At 41.7% G+C, this 22,155-nt stretch overlaps 1 protein-coding gene across 4 annotated transcripts in view; it reads left to right on the top strand.

Moving 5' to 3' along the window:
- The window catches only part of ctbp2a (C-terminal binding protein 2a), an 82,320-nt gene that overhangs the window by 45,275 nt on the left and 14,890 nt on the right, over positions 1–22,155 (top strand). The window lies entirely within an intron of this gene.

The following is a 22,155-nucleotide window of genomic DNA, read 5'->3' as shown; positions in this document are numbered from 1 at the left end:
GACTAGGGGTATGTGAAATCTATTTAGCTCAGCATGGATACTGGTATGCTATGCATGATTCTTGACCTTAAAAAAATCCAAACACAGTTTGAATGTTAATGGAAGACTTTTTGAATCGTTTTATCTTTCTGGTCTGTGCTGTCATTTGTTTCCTCTCCTGTCTTGGCACTAATTACATCAACAGTAGATAAATGATGTGTCTTTTCTTGCTGCCCTTGTCTATTTTTTATAAAGCTGCTGTCCAGATTTTGAATTATTACCATAAAAGGATAACTTTTTGCTTTAAGCATTCTTGTAATCTACCCCACGTCCTAAGCCGATACTTACATCTCACTTTCTCGTCTGCTTATCTCTGTGAGAGCCTGATTTGTCAGAATTCCTGTTACTTTCTCTGAAGACCTTTTGTCATTTCACTAATCTCATGCAGTTCCTTTGTCAGAATGAGATATCGCCCATTAAATACAACACGAATGGCATTGACGAGGCGCAATATAGAGGATTTGGGAGGAACAGCTGTCAGCAACCTTTCTGATATGTTTTAAAATTTAACAACTGTGCACGGTCTTCATGTTACAGTCTGTCAGTCACCGCATTCATGTGTGAACAGTTCACATTAGGATTTCTTTGACTAGAGAAGTCAGATGTTGTGTGCAATTATTGTGTGGGAACAGGAGGTAGCTTGTGTGTGCATCTGTGTGCAGTATGTGGGATTGAGTTTGCCACCGACTCCTTCTGCAGATATGCTTTTTTCAAAATAATTTAGCTCTTATCTGCTGTATCAAATGGTAACTATTTGGCGCAAAAGCAAAATCAACAGGCCATTTAAGAAAAAAAAAAGAATTTGTTCTGCCACAACTGTATAGGATTCAAGATGTTGCATAATGGTGATTGCAGCATTAGTTGTGTAGCTCTTCAGCTGGGGTGTCATTGTAACTGCAGCTGTTTTTGATCACATCCTCTTTTTCTGTGCCTTGCACCGTCTCCCCATGGCCCCTGAGCCCTTGTTGCAGTAAACACAGATATCTTCCCTCATTGTGATAATAAGGATGCATCACGGTAGCCTCGAAAAGCTTTATAGCCACTCGGGCCACACAGCATTCCTTCAGGCCCTTCTGCCTGCCAAGGTGTACCGCCAACCTGCGTAGAATAGCAATTAGTCTTACCTTGTTCCTCATGAACAGATCTGCTAATTCATTTTATTTCTGAGACTCCTCTTTGTTTCTGTTTTTTTAGTGTTTATTTAATGGGTTGTGTCCCAAATTCACTTTTCAATTCCGGATTAAATAAAATGCATTCAGTCAATTCATCCTCATTGTGTAGTCGGTCAGATTTATTTGGATATCAGATTAAAGCTTTAAATCAGCACAAGAGTGGCTACCTAAATTATATTTAAATCCCATGGCCTGATAGAAGTTGATTTTATAGGCTGGGCAATAAAGGCCGATTTCTCCATCAGCACCAGCTCACCCGAGGCTGACTAGCAGCATCACTGGTCAGATAAAATCGAATTACACTGCTGATGGCCGATGGGTGATTGTGTCATTCTCTCTTTGCAGGTTCTGATGAGTACAGGGAGTGAGGCTTAATCCTTCCTTTGCTGCAGTAATCCATAGATAGTCCCATTTTGCTCAGACCAGCCTTCTGGCTTTCCGTGAGACCTTCTGTACATAGATAGTGGATTGAAATAGACTTAAAATGTACAGGACAGGCTGGATACACATTATTGAACGGAGACAGCTTTGTTGTCCTCTTGTGTGTGTGTGTTTTGTTCCTTTGTTTTCTTTTGTTTTTAAGCCCAAAAGAGCAGACATTAAAAGAACCCCACTGCTCGATAGTCAAAATATGCTTTGGAAACAGATTTCTTCATGTCTGCGTCATACACATATATCACATTGTTAGTACACACACAGTCAGCAGAGTAGACCTCATTTGCATGTGGCTGACATTTGTTGCTTTGGTAATTTCATCTGTTAATGGACACGTCCGCAAAAGCTGCTCTGAAAGCATGTTCCTAAATTGTACGTTGCTAGGCAACATGGGTTTTGGTGGTAATCGTAGGCAGATTTGCTTTTGGTTAAAGGGTCGCTCCATTGTCATAAAACACTGCAAATTTACTCCATCCGTTTTTTTCCTTATACAAAAAGGCAGGCTGAGCTAATGCATTTAGAAAAAAAAAATGCAAAAAAATCATCCACTTATTTTGGGATGGCTAAGTAGTTATTTGGAGGTTTTGGTTACTTTTTTCCAAAAAAGATAACATAATTCAGACTTAGCAATATAGTATGTTTCAGCCTGTCAGGTAAAATGTTGTAATGTTGTTTTATCAGGTAACACTATTAGTCTTAATAGCAGCATTAACTCCAGGCAGGTGAGGTGTTTCTGGTTTTTCCAACCAAGAGAATTCGTGAAGGTAGACTCGGGACACACTAGAGAGATGAGGTCTCACAAGTGGCTCGATATCACCCCTGAAGAGCCGAAAATGGTTGCTGGGGAGATAGAGGTCTGTCCCTACAACCTGAATCTGGACAAGTAATAGAAAATGGATAGATGGCAGCAATAATGCTTCTCTAACATTTTTTGTTGAATAAGTTATGAGATTGTAAATTGGATATTCTGAATACCTCAAATAATTCATTAGCAATATGTTGCATCCAGAAGCAGAAAGAATTTCCCTTTGAATTAATAGCCCATGTGTAAATGCAGATGGCATGGCCCCACCAACCTCACTATATGATGCTTTATGGAATACCCTAGAGCAGGGCTAACTAGGACACCCCCACCCCCAAACTGGCATAAACACAATATAAGCTACTCTAGGACTCTACCTTCTTTACTTCCACCCCTGCTGAGGGCGTTGACCCCCTCATCACGGACTTTGGCCAGGTGACTCAGTGCCAGTTCACGTCAGCTTTGCTTTGCTCTGCAATGCATGACTGACACACTAGCCGCAATTTTCTTGCTTGCTTAGGCCTGGCACGATGGTGGGGGAGGGTTGTGGCATGTTCGTTCTGGAGATAGCAGATTATGTATTAACGGGGTCCAGGTCAAAGCTACAGACAGTTGTTAAACTGACTGAGGGATTAAGTAAAAGGGAGAGAGAGCGATGGAGAGAAAGTGACATAGTTCTGCTTCTGATAGATGATGACTTCAAGCTGCACGGTGGGGTGGGGAAACGGGGCGTTGACAGCTGTCAGTCAACCTTAAACTCTCCATAGAGATGAGGTTGGCTGTCAATCTTTCATCTGGCTTTTGAAGGTCACATATTGGCCTAAATCTGGGTGGCAGTCAAAGGTTGTTTTGTTTGGTTGGTTGGTTTTTTCTGGCTAGCCACCATGTTCCTTGCTCACAATTTTTTTTTTTTTACCCACCAAATAAATGCCATGCATCCATACATGCATAGTGGAGAGGTTGCCAGTCTAGCATAGGACTCTAAAAAGTGCTTAAGAACGTTTTTAAAAAAGGATTAAACAATTCAGTTTAATTCACTTGTATTTATATGGCAACAAATCACAACAACAGTCACCTTAAGGCACATTATGTTTTAAGGTAAAGACCCCACAGTGATACAGTGAAAACTCCAACAGTCAGAAGACCCCCAATGAGCAAGCAATTGGCGACAGTGAGAAGGAAAAACTCCCTTTTAACAGGAAGAAACGTACAACAGAATGAGGCTCAGAGGGGACAGCCATCTGCATACATGAACCACATTATTATCATTATTATGTAAGGCTAAATCATTCACTACTTTAAACCACCACTTTATTTGCATCAGAGTGAGGAAGGAAGTTGATTTAAGGGACTTTGGATGCAGCATGGTTGTTAGTGCTAGACAGGCTGCGCTGAGTATTTCAGAAACTGCTGATCTACTGGGATTTTTCCCCCAGAATCATCTCTAGGGTTTACAGAAGATGGTCAGAAAAGCCAGTGAGCATCAATTCTCTGGGAGAAAATGCCTTATTGAAGGTGACATTACTTCAATCTCATAGAAAGGCGACAGTAACTCAAATAACCACTCGTTACAACCAAGATATGCAGAAAAGCATGTCTGAACACAGCACATCAAACCTTGAAGCTAGGGCTGGGCGATATGACCCAAAATTCATATCTCGATATTTTTTAGCTGGATGGCGATATAAGATCTATATCTCGATTTTTTTTTTTAAGCCATAAAGTAAGAACAAAAAGAGAGTTCTTAGTCAAAGCTGTGTCCCAGATGTCACACAGGCACTTTTATTAACATACAGCACAGATGTACATAAAAAATTACTCAAAATTAAATTATGAGCATTCATTAAATAATAATGCTCCATAAATAAAAGAAAACAAGGTTGTTTTGTGCTAAACAAAGAGCTCACAATTGTGCAGTCAAAATGTAAACTAAAAGACGCTGAGCGTAATAACAAAGACAGACAGATTTCACAGCTGCTCTGTTCCCAAGTTTTACTGTGTGACTGATAGCCTGGAGTTTGAAATCCGCTTCATAACCACGTCTCTTACAGGTGCCATTTATGGTCCTTATACACACACAATACGGTAATATTACGTTGATGCACAGTACGTATCACTCCGCGAAGCTCCTCGGTAGCCGTAATGCGCCGACAATCTATCAAGCGGTGCAGCTCCGTAGCTTACCAAAGTCGTACTCAAACATTTTTGACAGATTGCTGAGCGCCGTGTACCACATAAAATCGGTTCGCGGCCATCAAGCACAACCAGAATTCATACATAAGGCGCGCTGTCAACTTTTGAGAGAATGAAAGGATTTTAGGGTTAGCGCTGTTAGCTCGTTAGCATGTTTAGCTCGTTAGCACGTTGACGCCGTCCAGCCCCATGCATGGGGCGATGCGCAGTAACTCGTTAACGGAGATTTGCCGTGTCCGTCTTGTCGCTGCCTGCACGTGAAGCGATGGGGGAGGAGGGGGAGTTGTCTTCAGTGAAGGCGAGGCGGAGTAACGTTGCGTAGAGACAAAAGTGGACGAAAGAGAGGCAAACTTGCGGCTCCACAAGTATAATTATAACGTAACATAGACTATATCGATATAAAGGATATTGTCACATCTTATATCTCGTATAAAAATATATCGATATGTTTTAAAAACTCGATATATCGCCCAGCTCTACTTGAAGCTAAGGAGTACAGAAGCAGTAAACCACACCGAGTATCACTCCTGTCAACTAAGAACAGGAAAGGAGGCTACAGGTCATATTGGCTTGTGAAAGTTTGACAATAGAGGAAAAATTCTGCCTTATCCGATGAGTCTTGATTGTTCCTGCAACATTCGGACGGTAAAGTTAGAATTTGGCTTAAACAAAATGAAAGCAAGGTTCCATCCTGCCTTGTATCAGGAGTTCAGGCTGTTGCTGGTGATGCAATGGTGTGAGAGATACTGTAAATTGATAGGCTTCTTTGCATACAAAGTAAGTAGAGGCATCACCTGTGATCCTCAATTGTTTTGTTAAGAAGAATCAAATTACTAATTGTAGGACAGTTTGGGATGAATTCAGTTGCTATGCTGTTGGATCTTGTCTTATTGGATCTTATCTCTTATTTATACCCCTTACTGGACCCTACGCCACAGCAGCCAAGACTACCGGGAGTGATAGTACAGTGTGCAATGTTATTAAAAACTGAAGTGCTTGATAAAAATGCATTGGATTGCACAGCTGTTCCCAGTTAAGTTCTTTGTGAGTGTATGTAAGATGTGTTTATGAGAGATTGTGTAAATGGACATTTGCAGATGGTATTGGTGGCATCTGTTAAGGCACGGTGCTCAGTCTCTCAGTCTCTCTCTCCCCTCCAGATGTTCCCGTTATCAGGCACTGACTCTGTTGGGATTACATCTATACGAATATTGAGTAGTCATTTTCCGTTCATGTTTTCCCCTCTTTTTGTCTTAAATTAACATTAAATTGTTTCCAGTGTTTCTTTGTCGTTCCCTCTTGTCTCATACTTGCCTCTTGGTCTTTCTTAGGGAAAAGAGAAAGAGGTAATGGGAGAAATATGTTTCAAACGTAATAGCTCAGCACATTCATTCTTGACTGTGGTTGTGGGTTGTAGAGCCTAGCTGCAAGAAAATGTGGGAAATGAGTAATCTGAAGATGTGAGGTGACTGAACCCAAGCAAAGACAGAAGAACAGATTGAGGAAGAAAGACCAAAGATCGCAGTTCAGCGCAGAGAAGGATGCTATAGATTAGATTAGAAATGGTTGAGGAATACAAATGGGTAGATTATTTTAAACTCTGTTGTGCCATCACGAAGCAAGCGAGTGAGGGAGTGCAGGGTGAGGACACTGCCAATCCATGCAGAGCTCTGTTCCCAGATCCAAAGAAGCTGATGTCATACTTGTAAATAATGTGGAAAATGGAAAGAGACAGCAAAGAGAAGACAGGCAGTCGAGGTCAAATCCTCAAACAGTTGTAGCTCAAAGGTAGAAGAAAAAAGAAAGCAATAAATTGAGAAGCTGAAAGCTTATGTTTACTTTCCTCATCAAAAAAAGACCTTTTCTCCTCTCACTTCCTTCCCTTCGTTTTCTTTCCTACCACCTCCTGTCTAATTTCTTCTTGTTTTTTCTCTCTTTTCTTTTCCTCAGTGACCAGAGAGTCACTCTGAATTATTCATTTTGAGAAAATTAAATCTTCGTGTGTTTTGAGGCGAACAACGAATAAGCTGAACGTGAATATGCGCAAAACTTGACACTCTGCTCGGCAGTGTTTTACCAGAAGCCAACGGGTTGGATATGTTTAGAGGTGCAGATGAATTTCATTTGCACCCAAGGAAAATATTGTACAATTCTCAGTAGGTATGTCAGCCGTGTTAAGGATCACGGGAGGGGGGCTGTAAATAGGATTTGTGTTTCACAGTGTTTTTAGTCTCGCGCGAGGATTTGCGTTTGTGCGTACCTGTGTTTTCATGCATATGAACAGCCGTCATTGGATTTTCCAATCCTGAATTTCTATTATGTTTTTAAAAATTATTTAAAAGAGAGATTACTGATAAATGAGTCAGCGTCTTACATCGAAATCAGATATGTGATTCCTGTCTGCACTCTACTTGTCCAAATTTGCAGCCGGGATGAGGGCTGAAAAAAGTGATGCCTTCCCCCCATTCATCGTGATCACAAACACACACACACACACACATAGACGCACTCAGTCTCTCACATCTTCTTAACATCTCATCCTCTTTCTAGTGAAGCCAGTTGGCTCAAGTCACCGAGAAAGAGAAAGGTGGATGAAGAGATGATGGCGAGTCAGAAAGCTGGAGGGATGCGCAGAAGGAGAGTGGATGGGAACAAGAATTTATGTGGTGAAATTCAGCATCTGTTGTCCACCTGCAGCTGTGCCATGTCTTTTTCTCCCTTTTCTCTTCTTACTCGTCCCCCCGGAATGCCGTTTGTGCTTCAGTCATTTGGCAGCAGCACGACATGCAGATCACAGGAGGCAGATGGGATGGCGAATTTTAGAGGTCAAATTATACAGTAGGCTCTCTTAGTCAGGCACTCTCTTTTCATGAATGAGACTTTTTTACTCCAGGCCTGGTTTGCGGGCTCTGGTTACATGTTGTAACCAAACCTCCTCAATGAAGTCCTTTAAACTCACCACACTTCGGTTGGGCTTACACTAAACACATCACAATGTGAGCGCCAGTGTTACTATACACGTGGTATACTTTGTTCTTTATTTAATCAGAAGTGTTCAGTGTTTGCTAACATTTGCTTTTTTTTAACTTTGCAATATAGTGACAGTCCAAAAAGTATGCTGCGTTCCCATTGTTTCAATAAAAGATTGTCAAGGTTGTTTCTTTGGCTTCTTTCTTTGATTAACTAAAAGAAATAATCAGTTTACCGTTTCAACAAATTCACACAGTTCATTCATGTCATCCACTCTCATCTTTCATGCTGAGCCACACTGTGTGCTTTACATTGATGGCAGCATGTGTCCTTGGTTTATTGACTAAAACTAGCTTCTTCTTTTTTTTTAACCCTGCTCCAATATTTAAAGATTTAAAAAAAGTAAGAATTTATTCACTTCAAGACATTTACACAAAAACGTATATGGAAGACATTTTCACAGCTGAAATAGGATCATAATAAATAAAACATTGTAAGTCCACCATCAACTCCAAGAAATATTTTGTTTATCGTTGCTTATCTTAGATGTTTGGCCTTCGGTGTGCAGAATGATGCAAAATTTGACATTCGTTTTGGGCAGCTGGAGGCGGTCGGCTCTGGAGCTGTAGCAGGTCGTCCACCAATCAGAAGGTCATCGTTTTGACCTCCCGGCTTCTCCGGTACAGGTTTCAAAATGTTCTACTGCAAGATGCTGAAACCACCTAAAAAATAAATCTGCCCCGATGTATGCGTGTGTGTCAGTGGGCGATTGTGGGTTGGAATGTAAAACACTTTGAGTGGTTGATAAGGAAAGAAAGAGAGCAGTAGAAATCCTGTAAATTCACCATTTTTACAACAAGCTAGTTGGCATCTTACAACAAATATGAAACACATTTGTGTGTGTTAATTTTTCCAAATTAAAAATAAAACACTCTTGTTGCATATTTGGAGATCATAAATATATGAGCAGCCTGAATAGATATTATTATGTCAGGTCCTTAACCTCTTAAGCCCCAAGCCTAACTGATCTCCTGCCTTTTGCCCCCGTATCAGGGTGCGTTGGGGCTTAAGAGGTTAAACTTGTCTCAGGAGCTTCTTTAAACTTGAATTTAGAAACCTAAAGGTTAAATCTACCTTAACCTATGAAACAGGGGTGTCAGTCTCATTTTGCATCATGGGCCACACACGACCCAATTAGGTGTTTAGTGGACTGGATCAGTGAACATAGCCAGTGTAAAGAAGTTTAACTACACATCTAATCATTGACATGTCTTAAGAAAGAGAAGTGTAATTTCAAATATAAATCCTTGCTAATAGAGATGGCTCTTTGGGGTTAAACCTCATGAAATAAATGTGAAAAATACTGAAAATGAACTCATTAGGAGAACTTTGTCCCATAAGTATAAAACATAGAACTCTAAGTTCTTTAATGCGTGATACATGTATTTATTTTACTGCAAAAAACAAAACCCAACTTTTTGTAAATAATGAAACACATGGACTTTTCTGTTATTTGATGCATTACTAACAATAAAAACATCTGTTTCTGTCATTTTATCTGCCACTTACTTACCTTGATGATTTTGTAATTTAGAAGGCTGTAAAACTGACAGAAATACAGTAAAAAAAAAAGTCCAAATCTTCTTCTTTAAAACCAACCAGTAGGCTGAATTAGACCCTTTGCCTTGCTCAGTTCTTGCCCCTAGACTGTATGCTTGACTGTATGACACCCCAGCTATAAAGCATTAATGCACATCATTCATATCTTTAATTATCTGTACTACTTTTGAACATTTTAGAAAAAAGAAATAATTCTATAAATCTAAATTTTTAGCTATTATCTGAACTTTAGAAATTGAAAAAAAAACCAACTTGAAATTAGTTATTAAGTCAAAATTTTAAGATAATAACCTGAAATTTTTGACTCGTGTATGGCAAAAAATAATATTTTGTATCAGAAATGAGCTGACATCTTAATAACTGGATTTCGGGTTCTGAAAAGCAGTGTTGTGGTACAAATAATGACCCAGAAACTCAGACAGACTTGTTAACCTTTACTATCAGAGTCCTTTTTTAGAAACGGCGTCTCGGTATTTAGCCATCCTCTCAGACTGGTGTCGTAGTAAACATCCTAATCTGTTACTCTTCAAATCCCGGGATCCGTTAGACTCCAGGAAGGATTACCGTAACTTTAAAACTTTAATTGTAGGGATCTGCTGTACTTGCATTTGGAGGAGCTCTAAAGAGCTCAGTAGCAGGTGAGTGTCAGTGTGTGTGAGAAAGAGAGAGAGTCTACAAACTTTTAGATATTGGGAATTAATTTCGCAACTGCTGGATTTTCTATTAAATTAGAAATGTGCATGCATATGATAGCACCCCCATGTGAAGGCTCCGACCACGTTTTGTCCTTGTATGCAACCAAAATCTACATCTTACATCTTTGTGCAAGCTTGCAACTGACAAACATCCTGGTGTTTAAGCCTTGAAATTTCATCCAAGGGGTTATAAAGTGAAAAACATATCTAATCATGTCCATTTCAAACAGTGAGAAGAGAGGGTGGCGGAAGAGAAAAATGCAGCTGAGATTGTGAAGATGAGTTTGTGAACAAGGGGGAATGAAACTGAGAAAGGGTTGGGCGGAGGGCTAGTTGGTGGTGGTGGTGGTGGGGGAGAGCTGGCACTCTTAAAGGACCATGAAGGCCAGATCACAAATAATAAAACAGAAAGGGAGGGAGGGAGGAAAGGCTGAAAGGAGGGAGGGGAGGGAAAAAAGAGCGAAAGGAAAATATGTTGAGCGGAGGGGAAGGTCGGAGAGAATGAAAGAGGGAGTCGTACGTGTGCCAGGAGCGCTGCACCTCTCCCCGTGACTGGTGCTCTTCAAGGATTTTTTTTCTCCCCTCTCCTTCGACTCTTTTATTTCCCCCCTCTTTCATTTTGAAATTCTTCTGCATAGCCGTGACACCGGATTGTTTTCTCTTTTTTTTCTCTCTCTCTCTTTTTTTCACATTTTTCTCCCCCCACGCCTTCCTCTCTCTCTCTCTGTCTCTCTTACTCTCTCTCTCCCTGGCTCTCTCTCCGTCTTTCTGTGACTTGCAACAAAAGGCTGACGGAGTGAGCCTGACGTCTGAATGAATAGCCCAAACCTGCTGTGAAGGGAGAGCAGAGGAAGACGGAGCAGGGAAGAGGAGGCTGAGGAGGAAAGATACGACTGATCTGGCTGAAGAGGCGGAAAGAGGAGAGCGCTAGAGAAGTGCTGATTGCTGGCTGAAGACAAATAGAGATCCCGATTTTTTTTTCCCCTCCTCCTCTCTGGAGATTAAAGGAGTTGAAAGCAGTGCCTTAACTGCACGGGTGGGGGGAGTGACGATCGTAGTTCTCGCTCTCCTGTCCTCCCCCTCACCCACTGCCCTCCTGTGCCACCATACGTTTTGGTTGGGTTTTCTTTTTCCTCCCCTTAAGAGTACAAGTCGTCTGAGAAATTGAAATGGAACTTCTGGGGGTGAGGTGACGAAGGAGGACAGATTTGGAAACAAGCAGAGGGGAGAGCAAGAGAAGACAGCATAGGAAGACAGAGAGGGAGGAGGGAGGCTGGAGTAGGAGGCAGAGAGGAGAGGAGAGGATAACCCCAGGGCATACTGTGTGAGAATACACCAACGCCCACTTCTTCTTCTTCTTCTTTTTCTTTTTTATTTTCTGCCCCTCATCAGTACGTTTCCTCTGCCATGTGCAGCACCTGATTTGAAGAATGTGGAGACATTTCCCAGGCAAGGAGCATGTTTCACATTGTCTTATGCATACGTGTGCGTTCGTACACTCATCAAGGATAATAATAAAAAGCTGTGGAGTGTGTGTGTTTGTGTGGGTGACTGTGAGGGGTGTGGGTGTGTGGATTGGGAGTGGGGGGAGGCTGGATTTGGCTTTAAGGCTAATGAGCCTCTTATGTTTTTGCAATGAAGTGTGTCATGAAAACAGTGTGTGTGCGTGCACGAGGGCAAGCACCCATGTGAGTGCGTTCAGTGCTTCCTTGGTTTGAAACCACAGAGGTCTCTACACAGCAGCGAGAGGACGGCGAGCTTGGATGAGTTGTCATTTCTGGGGTCAAAGGTCACAGGAGAATGAGCGTGTGATTAGCTGCGCGTAAAGGTTAATGGTCTGCTGTGCGATTGTGGCCTGTAACACATTTTTTGTATTGCCAAGTCTAATAATTTATTTCTACTTGAGAATACAGGCGCAATCGGTGCTAGCATGGAAATTGCATTTTTGGAATAAACTTGATCTGTAACCGTTTATGATTTTAATAACTGGTTGCAATTATTGCAAAAAAGGGTATTTTGTTTGATTTGTTTACTGTAAACAAAAAGCAGAGCTGCATCTTTTCACAGTAGTAAATGAAACCTTTAGTTTTCACTGGGATCCTGCAAAATTCAAACAAGTTCCATTTATGATGCTGCAAGGACATAGCTGATTGATTTTGTATCTGTGCTTTTTGTGAATGATAGCAAAGCTGAGATGTTATATCCACCGCCCCCCACCCCTCGTGTGTGTGTGTGTGCGTGCGCTCCTGACCTGGATGCGCTCTTTTCGATGTGTGCGTGTGAAGTAAAGCCGGAGTGCACTGTCTGCTGTTTATCAGCTCTGACAGCTGCTTTTGTCTCCAAACGCCGATTGTTTGTAGTCCACGCTAGCGGCGCACAAAGGGCAGCATTTAAAGAGGATGGATGCCTGTCTTCATCCTCACTTTGCATTGTGGTCAGTTTTTACCACAGACGGCACCTGTGATATCTTTATGCGAGCGTACGCTTCTCTCTCTCACACACACACATTCATTTCGTCCTGTTCTTCTATCCCCGTCACTCCCTCACCCATCTGGCAGAGCATTTTTGGTGGTGATAACTTTGGAGGTGGGGGGGGGGGGTGTGAGTGGGGAGGGGTGCAGGCAGGCAGAGGGGAGGACAAACAATGTCTTTGTGTGTCCACATAGTGGAACAAGAGACAGGCTAGGGTGGCGGCAGCGTAGCTGGTCCGGTGGGGGCCTTGAGAAAGCAAGTCTGCCAAAGAAAAGATTACACACACCCCCTCTTTTTCTACAGATGCCAAGGGATCGTAAACACACTCAAGAAAGCAGACACTCCCAAGAACACAGGCGCCGGGTTCTTGTTAACATGTATGCACAGTTGCAGACTGTGACATTGGTGGTTTAGATTTTGAGTAGCATGTGAACGGACGTGCACGAAAGCAATGAAAAAAGAAGTAGAGTAGATGGGGGCTGTCGCATTCAGAGGCGCAAATGCCCTTTGGTGTTTTATTTAACAAGATCTGCGACACCCGGGATAAACGCTGGTCATTAATGGCTATCATCTGTGGGTGTGTGCGAACTTAAGTGCGGCCAAACTCTGTGTTGATGTGTGTGCGTGTGCACAGGACTGAGCTGTGTTTGTATTCCCAATGTCTCCCTGGAAGAAAAATGCCGCAGATAAACATGATTGTGCCACTTCTGCTATACAGACCTCATTCACTGGGTTGCCAGGTATGGGTGGCATGCGAAGGGTTAAGATTTGATATCCCCTAATCAAGCTTTTCCTGTCTACCTGCTGCACTTGCCACAGCTTGCCCCCTCCTCCACCTCCTCCTCCCCTTCCTCTCACTCTTGGACTATCCCATCACTGAGGCCCCCCAGCTTTGGAGTTGCTAGGTAACCAGAACCAGCTGTTGGTCCTAAGCCCATTGAGCCCATTTTGGTCCTGCATCAACTGCAGAATAGTTTTCTCTGAAAGCTCGCTGTGAACTCAGCGACCGCCACTGTGTCCCTGACATCATCGTGCCATGGAAAATCTTCCTCACTTCCTTTTGTTTTTGCAGTCTTATTGTTCCGTTGATACGGGGGCCAGTGTTTGAGCGTCCGTGGCATGTGTCACACCGGCTCGATTAATTTAGCAGCATCTCACCACCTTTCACTTAAGGAAATGAGAAATGGAGCAAGTGAGGGCAAGAGGAAAGTGAAAAGAATGAGCGGCTGGGGTGGCAAGGGTTTAATAAAAGCAGTCACCTGTAATTGAGAGTCAGTTAAAATGACGTCAGGATATAAAAGAGTCTCTAAAGTGTTTCATTCCTCTGTTAGTGAGGACGCTAACTTGTCTCAGAAAGCCATTATGAGAGATTTGAGATGGCAGACTACACAGTGAAATTATTCACGAAATCACAATAGTGCAGGTAAGTTAATACGTCTCTGCAGTCCCAGAGTGGACCATTTGCACTTCAAAGTGTGTGACAACCTAAAAAAAACGGACACACACAAAAACAAGCCTCAAGTAAATCTGGAGGGTGGGGGTGGGGAGAGAGTGGATTAACTTCCAAATAAATTGGTCTTTGTAAACCAACCAAGTCATGTTGAAAACCAGAGCTCAAAATCTGTGAGAAAATAGAGCCAGAGGAGAAAAAGATAACTGATGTAGTGTGATGTTATTAAAAACCAATTTAAAGAACAGTTTCCAAATCCAGGGGGAGAGACACAGGTTTGAGGTTTATTTGAGCAAAGGTTTATTTTCTTTCATTGATTGTTTGCGCTCTATTTAGGAAATGATTCTTCTCCCTCTGAAAACTGTGACTCACAGCGTCTGGCAGTGTCTGAGCTGCTTTTCCAAGATCAGTCCTTCCAAACGAGAGAATTAGACACCAGATCGTATTCACTAAGGAGAGATATTTCTACGAGTCCTGCTTCCTTTTCTTTTGCTTCTATTTCTGTTGTCACAATCCAAAAAGGCTTTTTAGTTTGGAACATCTGTAATCCATTTGTGGTTGAGAGTTCGCGCTTGCCAGCTCTGCCAAAAGTTTTCATACTTCCTGACAAATCATCCAGTTTGTGATTAGCGTTGGCTTAGGATGATATCAACTTTAGGCCATTCAAGCATCCCACGAGGGATGTAGCAACACATGACCTCCACTGGATAAGCCTATCTGCTGTCACACTGAACATGGTTTAGATTTAGTTAGTCAAGCTGTTGGCTTTGTTTCTTTATTACTTGCTGGCTTATACACAATGCTGGCTGTTGTGCTTTGATAAATACTTTGTGCACAATAACAGGAAATTGGCACAAGCAATTAGCATTTTTATCCCTAAGACTACCAGCCAAAATATCTTGCAGCCTAATGTAAACCGTCTTCATTCGTGTTGTTTCTGCTGCTTGCAGAAGTTTATGTAACAGCAAGTAGGACTTGAATAATGGCCGTGGTGAATTTTTGCCCTGCTAAAGAAGGAGTCTGGTATTGGGTGGGACTCTGTTTGGACACGGAGAGAGTTCTGGCTTTGCTTTTGTGTTTCCTTGAGTCCAGGTTCTGGGTTTGGCTGCTGGGTGGAACAGCTGGCAAGCTGCTGATAAACACCCCAGGCTGACGTTGACCCCACCGGGGAGGCAAAGAGAGGCACATAAACAGATACTCTAATATATACAGACAGAAAAGCAACCAGATGCAATCAGGTTTTCTACAAGAGGCCAACAAATAGAGATGAATTATTGGGATAAGACTCACTTATGTGCTCTCCTGTGGGCTTTTTACCATCTGAATAAACAGCGGAGCTTGTCATGTGTTTGTTTTCCTGTGGAATAATTATTTTATGACCTCCACAAGCCGGCTTTGTTTTCTCATCAGCGCAAAATAACTAATGCATGATCCTAACACAACCCAAAATTGTCATCTTGTAATTATTAGGGGGAAAAAGTGTGCCTGATTCTCTTAAGCTAATCATCTAAAATCAGCAAACAGAAGGTACTTTTCTGCTCGCATTTATAAAGATGACTGTTATTACAGCCGCGTGCAGCTACAAGCTGATTAATTCCCAGTTATATTCCACAAGGACCAATAATGACACTGTGGTAATCAACGTGTGGTTTACAGAAGCCCGTAGTAATGAGACGTACAATAAAGCAACTATACTTCCAAAACTGATGATGAGCTTACGGCATGAAGACCTTAATGGCTTACAATGCAAACAAGGTGTTTCGACCATCTTTCTGGCTGGTTACCTCAGGATTTGTGTTGTGAATTTTTAGTGATAGTGTACCTGGTTTGGAACCCCTCAAAGTCAGTTGCCATCTGCAAAGCAACTTCCGTTTGTGATTCAGTGGAGTCAAGTTGACATGTATTCTGTTTATAAATTGACAATTACTTGTAATAAATTGACAAAAATCGCAAATATGTTGCCGTCTGTTGCAAACCTGTTGCCATCTACAGTAATTCACATTGACAGAAATTCCCATGAACTGCTTATATTCAAACTCCAGCCAGAACACCATGGATCTGAAACAGAAATTCCACAAATGATGATGTCGTTTTACTGCACAATGGTGCCCAAGACAATCTGCAATCTTGCGTAGACATAGCAATGTAACCAAAAAATAGTTGCAGCTGCAAATGAGTTGTGTTCATTTGTGCAGACAAGCATTCACTTCGACACTGTAGTCTCTTGACTAAAATTCTTTTAGTCTTAGTGGAGTAAATCTCATAAGATTATAGTAGACTAAATCTAAAGTTGACTGAGTTGACTAAAATATAAAGCGTAACATTTTTTGGGGTTTTTACAGTTAGAGTTGCTCCACACTGTTTACACTTGCTCCACTAGTGTTTTATTTTCCTAGACATCATATGCAAAATGTGTCCATATGTCGATTCTCGTCTTCCTCCCAATTCTTACTGCAGGAAGAGATCACCTCTGACTGGATCACTTCCAAAACTCATCCTGCCTTTCCACACAACTAAAATCTCCACAATATCCAAATGATTGGTCACCAATTTTGACACTGGTGCAAACTGAGTCAGCACGTTGGTAATCTGTCTGCGCTTAAAATTTTCAATTTGCAAACTTTCGCCAGTCTGTCTGAGAGTTGTTGCTGTGATGTAGAGACAGGCTAGCTCTCAAGAGTCATCGTGCAATCAAAAGTGGTTGCTTAGAGAATCTCTGGGCCATCAGTTGTTCGCTGCAAGTAGTTGTAATCAGTCTGTGAAATGGAAAAAATTCACTCCAATCACTTGGCAACCACCAATTTTTCCTAGTCCCAAGGAGGTTGTTGTTCTACTTTTATTCTAGTGTGGCTGAACCATAAAGTGAACCAGACATTCTTTGTTAGGAACTGAATGATCGAGAGGAATGATTAAAAACAATTAGCTATGAACAAAATTTTTCATTTAAATAAACATGATAAAGGAAAAGTGTATGTTAGCACCACTGCTAGGTGAGCTTTTCCTCCTCATACTGTTATTGCAGTTAAAAATTGTTGCAGTTACTTTAATCGGTTGATTCTTCTAGTCTAAAATTTGCAAATGTGAGGGTAAAGTTGTAAGAATTATTGATGTTATACATCAGTATCTGTCCTGGCTGCTCTTATTGTGTGAACTGTCTCTTAATTGTAGTACACGAAACGTACAGTTGCTCATTGACACGCTGTCATTTTTTCTGTAGCTTAGCGTCTGAAGGAAGATTCAGTCTTTCTGTTCAGCACCAGTGAGCTCCTTCAAATCACTGGTCAGGGATCCGAGTCATTAAGACTCACATTAACAGCTTTGTTAAGTGTTAATTATCCGCAGATTCATCATGTGTTAACCGCGGTGCCACGTTCTGCCTTATTAGGCCGGAGAAAGACGATTAACCACCAGGAAATAATTAATCAACAGCTTTTTGACCTACTTCCTGTAAGTGACTGATTTTTCCCGCCAGCTGCAACTTGTTTATCTGTGTACAAAGTATGAGCAACTGATTTTCTCCTTTTATCTCTGGGTGTGTGTGTTTGCATTTTTCTCGCGTGTGTATATGCACAAGTCGAATATGTTTCCTTGTGTGTGACTCCTGGATGATAGCAGTATTTTGCAGTCGGATAATGAACTCGGCAGGAGTGTGATGAGGCAAGGCGCAGGGAAAGCTGTGGAGCCACAGGTGTGTTTGGCGAGCTGGAGTCCTCTCTCTGGACCTACCTCGCTAACACACATCAAACACACCTACACATACAAAATGAGTCCATCCGGTGAGAATAATAAAAGCTTTCATCTTATACTCTGAAGAAACACAGTGAAGCCACTTTTTTTCAGATTATACCTTCTGAAGACTTTGTATCAAGTACTGCTTTCAGCAGGAATTCTTAATAGAGGTGTAAAACATAATATATATTAAATACGAGCGAGACTTTCCAAAGATATATTCATTTTTTGTGTACTGAGAATTTTAAGTGGACATTTGTGTGTCTTTTTATTATGAGTGAAAATTGTGAATGCTTTGCTTCAAAGGCTAACAAAAGACACTTTTTCACATTTTCTATGCTCCTCAGTTATGACAGCAAAGCTAGATGGAGGGGCCATCAGGAATTAACTAGTGACTCACCTGCCAAGAGCATGTGATATTTATTCAGTTTAGAGTACCTACTGTCAGTTTACGACAGGTAAGGTAAACTAGAGAACTCTAAAAGTCAGATGATCCCCTGTTAGCAAGCATTTGGTGACACTGGGGAGGAAGAACGCCTTTTGAACAGGAAGGGACCTCCAGTAGAACCACTCCCAGGGAGGGACTGCCATGCTTGACCAATGAGGAGTCAGAGGACGAGAAGAGCAGAAAAGAGAGACAAAACAGTCTATCGCAGCCTTTGCTAACACAGTTCCCCAATTTCCTCAGTCACAAAACCCTGCAGACCAGATGGCATCTATCTGGGAATGTCTGGTCGCTAGGGAAGAATATATGTATTCCCTGAACTGGTTGGCAGAGTGGTTGCTGCTGGTAATCGCTGTGTAAAATCAGTCATGAAGAGGGAGCTGCACCAAAAATCTCCTTGTGCTGGCTTTGCTAGGTGTCTTCCATGCAAACAACTGCTGCAAACTGCTGCAGTCTGCTGGTGAACAAATCGATTACAAAGAGGTTTTCAGCGAAGCACTGTTTACTCCTTTGCACCAATTTCACCTAGTGACAGCAAGCAACTGCCAACTAGTTTGTGAATACACATTTTTCCTTAGTAAATGGTGCTTACCAGGAGGACAGTCGCTGACTGGTGTCAAAGCATACTTGTCTGTAGTTTTAGCAGTTGATTTCACATGCAGCAAGTTGGGGAATACTCACTTTTCCCTGGCGACCAGTGGTTGCCAGGCAGTCACCAACTGGTCTCTAGCCCTGGGCGACTGGTGCCTGACTTTTTGCTTTTGATATACTATCTACCTTTACAGCCCAGCAGGACTATGGTTAAATCACTAGACACTTCCACCACTTTCACAGGCTGTAGATTCACCGCAAGGGAAGCAGAATGCAGGTGAAGTAAAATAAAAACCCTGGCTATAGAAAGACGACATAAGTGTCTTTGCTGGAAACTAATAATTATCATTTGCTCTTGATACTAATTAGTTAGAGTTTTCTAATTATTTTTTTGACTGCATTTACAGTTTTCTAAAGTTGTATACACATCAGCAAAACATATTATTGGTGATTGCACACATTTCAAGTGATGCAGTTTTAATCTGAAGACAGATCTTCGCTTGTATTCACAAATCAGATACAGACATACAGACTGAAATAGTCACAACTGTCCGCACACATTTGCAAATAATATTGCTTCAATAATATCCCCAAAGCGCTGCACAGTAATAATATTAGTAATGGCTGTCATATAATAGAATATAATAAAAACTGTCTCTTTATCTCCAAAGTATTTTATGAAGCTGAGTTATAAAGTGGCTCATATATCTGTTGTAAAACTCATAAATTCAGCAAAACATAAAACATAGAACCAAAGCAATAACATAAAAAAAATCACCAGCAAAACAATGGCAGTAATAACTAACAGAGTATCATTTCATCTAAACAAGTCTATAAAAGTGAATTTCAAGCAGCTATTAACAGATTATAATCAATCTGCTAGTTTGAGCTCGCTAACAGAGCCACGGGGGAGGCCTGTGTGCTGTGCTTTCATAGAGTTAGAGCTCAGAAGAAACAGATTTTGAAAAGCGTTATTAAAATCAAAGCAACAGAGGCCTCAATGGAGAAACTTTTCCCATAATGCAACTCTGCAGCCTCTTTCATTAAACCCTGCCACCCTGCGAACTCCGCTTCTTTTATACCCCGCTACTTGAGTTTGTGACTCATGCCTTCTGTTAATAATGTCACACACTTTCGTTTCCCTCCGGGGTTGCAGAAGATTTCACACAATTGTGAGGTGAAAGATTGGCGTATTGCTCCTTTAAATGCCCATCCGGAGCTTTAAAAGTAATCAGTCTTGTCTTCAAATCCATCCAACAAATAGGCAATCCACTTGAGCTGTTAAATTTTAAAGATATGATGATACAGAGTCTCAAATTTTTCCTCACTGCAGTTTTACTCCCTGGCCCCATATTTTGACATTTCACTGAGTATAACAGAGCAATAGAACCAGAGTATTCGATTAAATAACCCCATAAAAATACATGCACGTGTTTGTATGTCAGCTAATATCACAGCCAGAGCTGGGATGGTGACGACAATCTGCAAAGCTCCTTTTTAAATTAACCCAGAGTTTCCATTTCTCGATGTTGGATGTAGAACAACAGCCTGTTATTCGTTTTTTTGTGTAGCTTTATGTGTACAGACTGCGTGCACATTTGCTTGGCAAACAGAAGGTTGCAAGTTTGATTCCAGCCAGAGTCACAAATCCCTTCGGGGTTGCGTCAGGAAAGGTAAAACCCAAACCAAACATGTTGAGCTACATGCTATGTTGTTGTGAGCAGTTCAAAGTAGCTCATGTGTGCAGTCATTGAATTCCCCATGAGTTACTCCTCCTGTTGCATGTGTGCATATGCACTGCATACCTTGACAACATGCGGTCTGAAAAGTGATGCCGCTGTAGAAATGTCTAACGGCCAGCTGGGGGCGACTTTATATGAGTGTATAAAAGTTTGCAAGCAACTGATGCTAATGTTCACTTCATTTATCACCTCATTAAACACTTTCCTGGTGAGTTTATGGTCTCAATCTCTGGTTTCACATCTTATTATTCACAATATTTTTTGTAATTATCTTCCCAGTTGGAGTCAAATAGATGATTAAACAGTTTATGCTTCAGATCTGTCCCTTCAAAAATCCAAGATGGCAGCAGCCAAAACACACAGCTCCATCCATCCATCTGTCCGTCCATTTTCTGCCACTCATTCGGGCTTGGGTCTTGGGGGCAGGACACTAAGCGCCAGCCCACCCTCTACCCAGCTGCTTCCTCCAGCTCTTCCCTTGAGATGCTGAGGCCTTCTCAAACCAACTGAGAGACATAATGTCTACCAAGTGTACTACTTCTGCTCCACAGTCTTCTTCTAGTGGGAACTGCCTGAAATCCCTCACCCAGGAGATGTTCAGTAGGCAGCCCTATCCAATGCCTGAACCACTGCAGCTGGTTCCCTTTGGGTGAGGATCTTGGTCTACTCCTCCTTATCAGTCTCCACCCTCTGGAGGAAGATCATTTGCTGCCCCTTGTATCCGCAGCCTTATTCTTCTGGTCACCAGTCATAGATGAAAGTGGGAACACTCAACTCGACAGATAAATATTGGACTCTTGGTTTTTCTTGAAATTCTGGAGATTAAAAATCTCTTTTGTAAGAGCAGCCTGGCCTGACAACGGTGGCAATAAACAAGTATGTTTGGTTTTATTTCTGCAAGAGAAGCCAGAGCTGCCAGAGAAAAGGGCCCTGCCTGCTTTTGAAACTAGGACCCTCTTGCTGTGAGCCAAGAGTGCTAACCAATGAGCCGCGATGCTGCCAAGCTGCCATGTATTCCAAAAAACAAGAGAAATGCAATATCATTGATAGAGAGCTTCCCCCAACTCTTTGCACGTGCAGGAAGTGTTACCCCACCCCCCCAAAAAATAAAATGCACAGAAATGCCAAGGCTATTTAAACTTTTGCAGAAGTGTTTGGGTTTGTGTCAAACATAGTAACGAGCTGACTGAGAAAATTTATCTCCAGGTCCTTAAAAGAAAAGAAAATACAATTTCAGAAGGCTGTCTTCTGTCCAGAATAAAAAAAACCAAAAAAACAATCCTGCTGGCGCAGAAATACTGCTGCATGCACGTCTTCCTTTTTTTTTTTTTTTTTTTTTTTTTTCTTTCGCTTTACATTACTCTCTTCTGATCTGCCTGCAGTGCATATGTTAACATGGTGTAGTTGTGGAGGTCACAAACACTGTCCTTGCTATGGAGCAGTTAGAGAGACAGACATAGCACGAGCAGGCTTGGACGTCCTCACCACCAGCGCAGATGCCACTAAATAAAATATTTCATAATCCTGCCCAAATCCTCTAATCACCATGACAACAGGCAGCAGGGAGCCAGAGAGTGGTGGTGGTGATGGTGTGTGGACCCCCCTCCTCCTTTCTTTTCCCTCCTTTTCCCTCTTTTAACCAGACTTTGGCTCCACACTGTGAGATTGTTTTTCTTAATAGAAGCTGCGCTGTTTTATGATCACCCAAAGAAGAGATCATCGCATTGATTTTCAGGAAAGTGTTTAAAGTAGAACACTCACTTTTTTTACCCTAACAGGCCACTGTATAGTGTCTCAGTG

The sequence above is a fragment of the Maylandia zebra genome, linkage group LG13 (genome assembly GCF_041146795.1).
Source record: "Maylandia zebra isolate NMK-2024a linkage group LG13, Mzebra_GT3a, whole genome shotgun sequence".
In the NCBI taxonomy this organism is placed as follows: domain Eukaryota; kingdom Metazoa; phylum Chordata; class Actinopteri; order Cichliformes; family Cichlidae; genus Maylandia; species Maylandia zebra.
The sequence above is the reverse complement of the archived record's forward strand: the minus strand, read 5'-3'. Positions and strand labels throughout refer to the sequence as shown.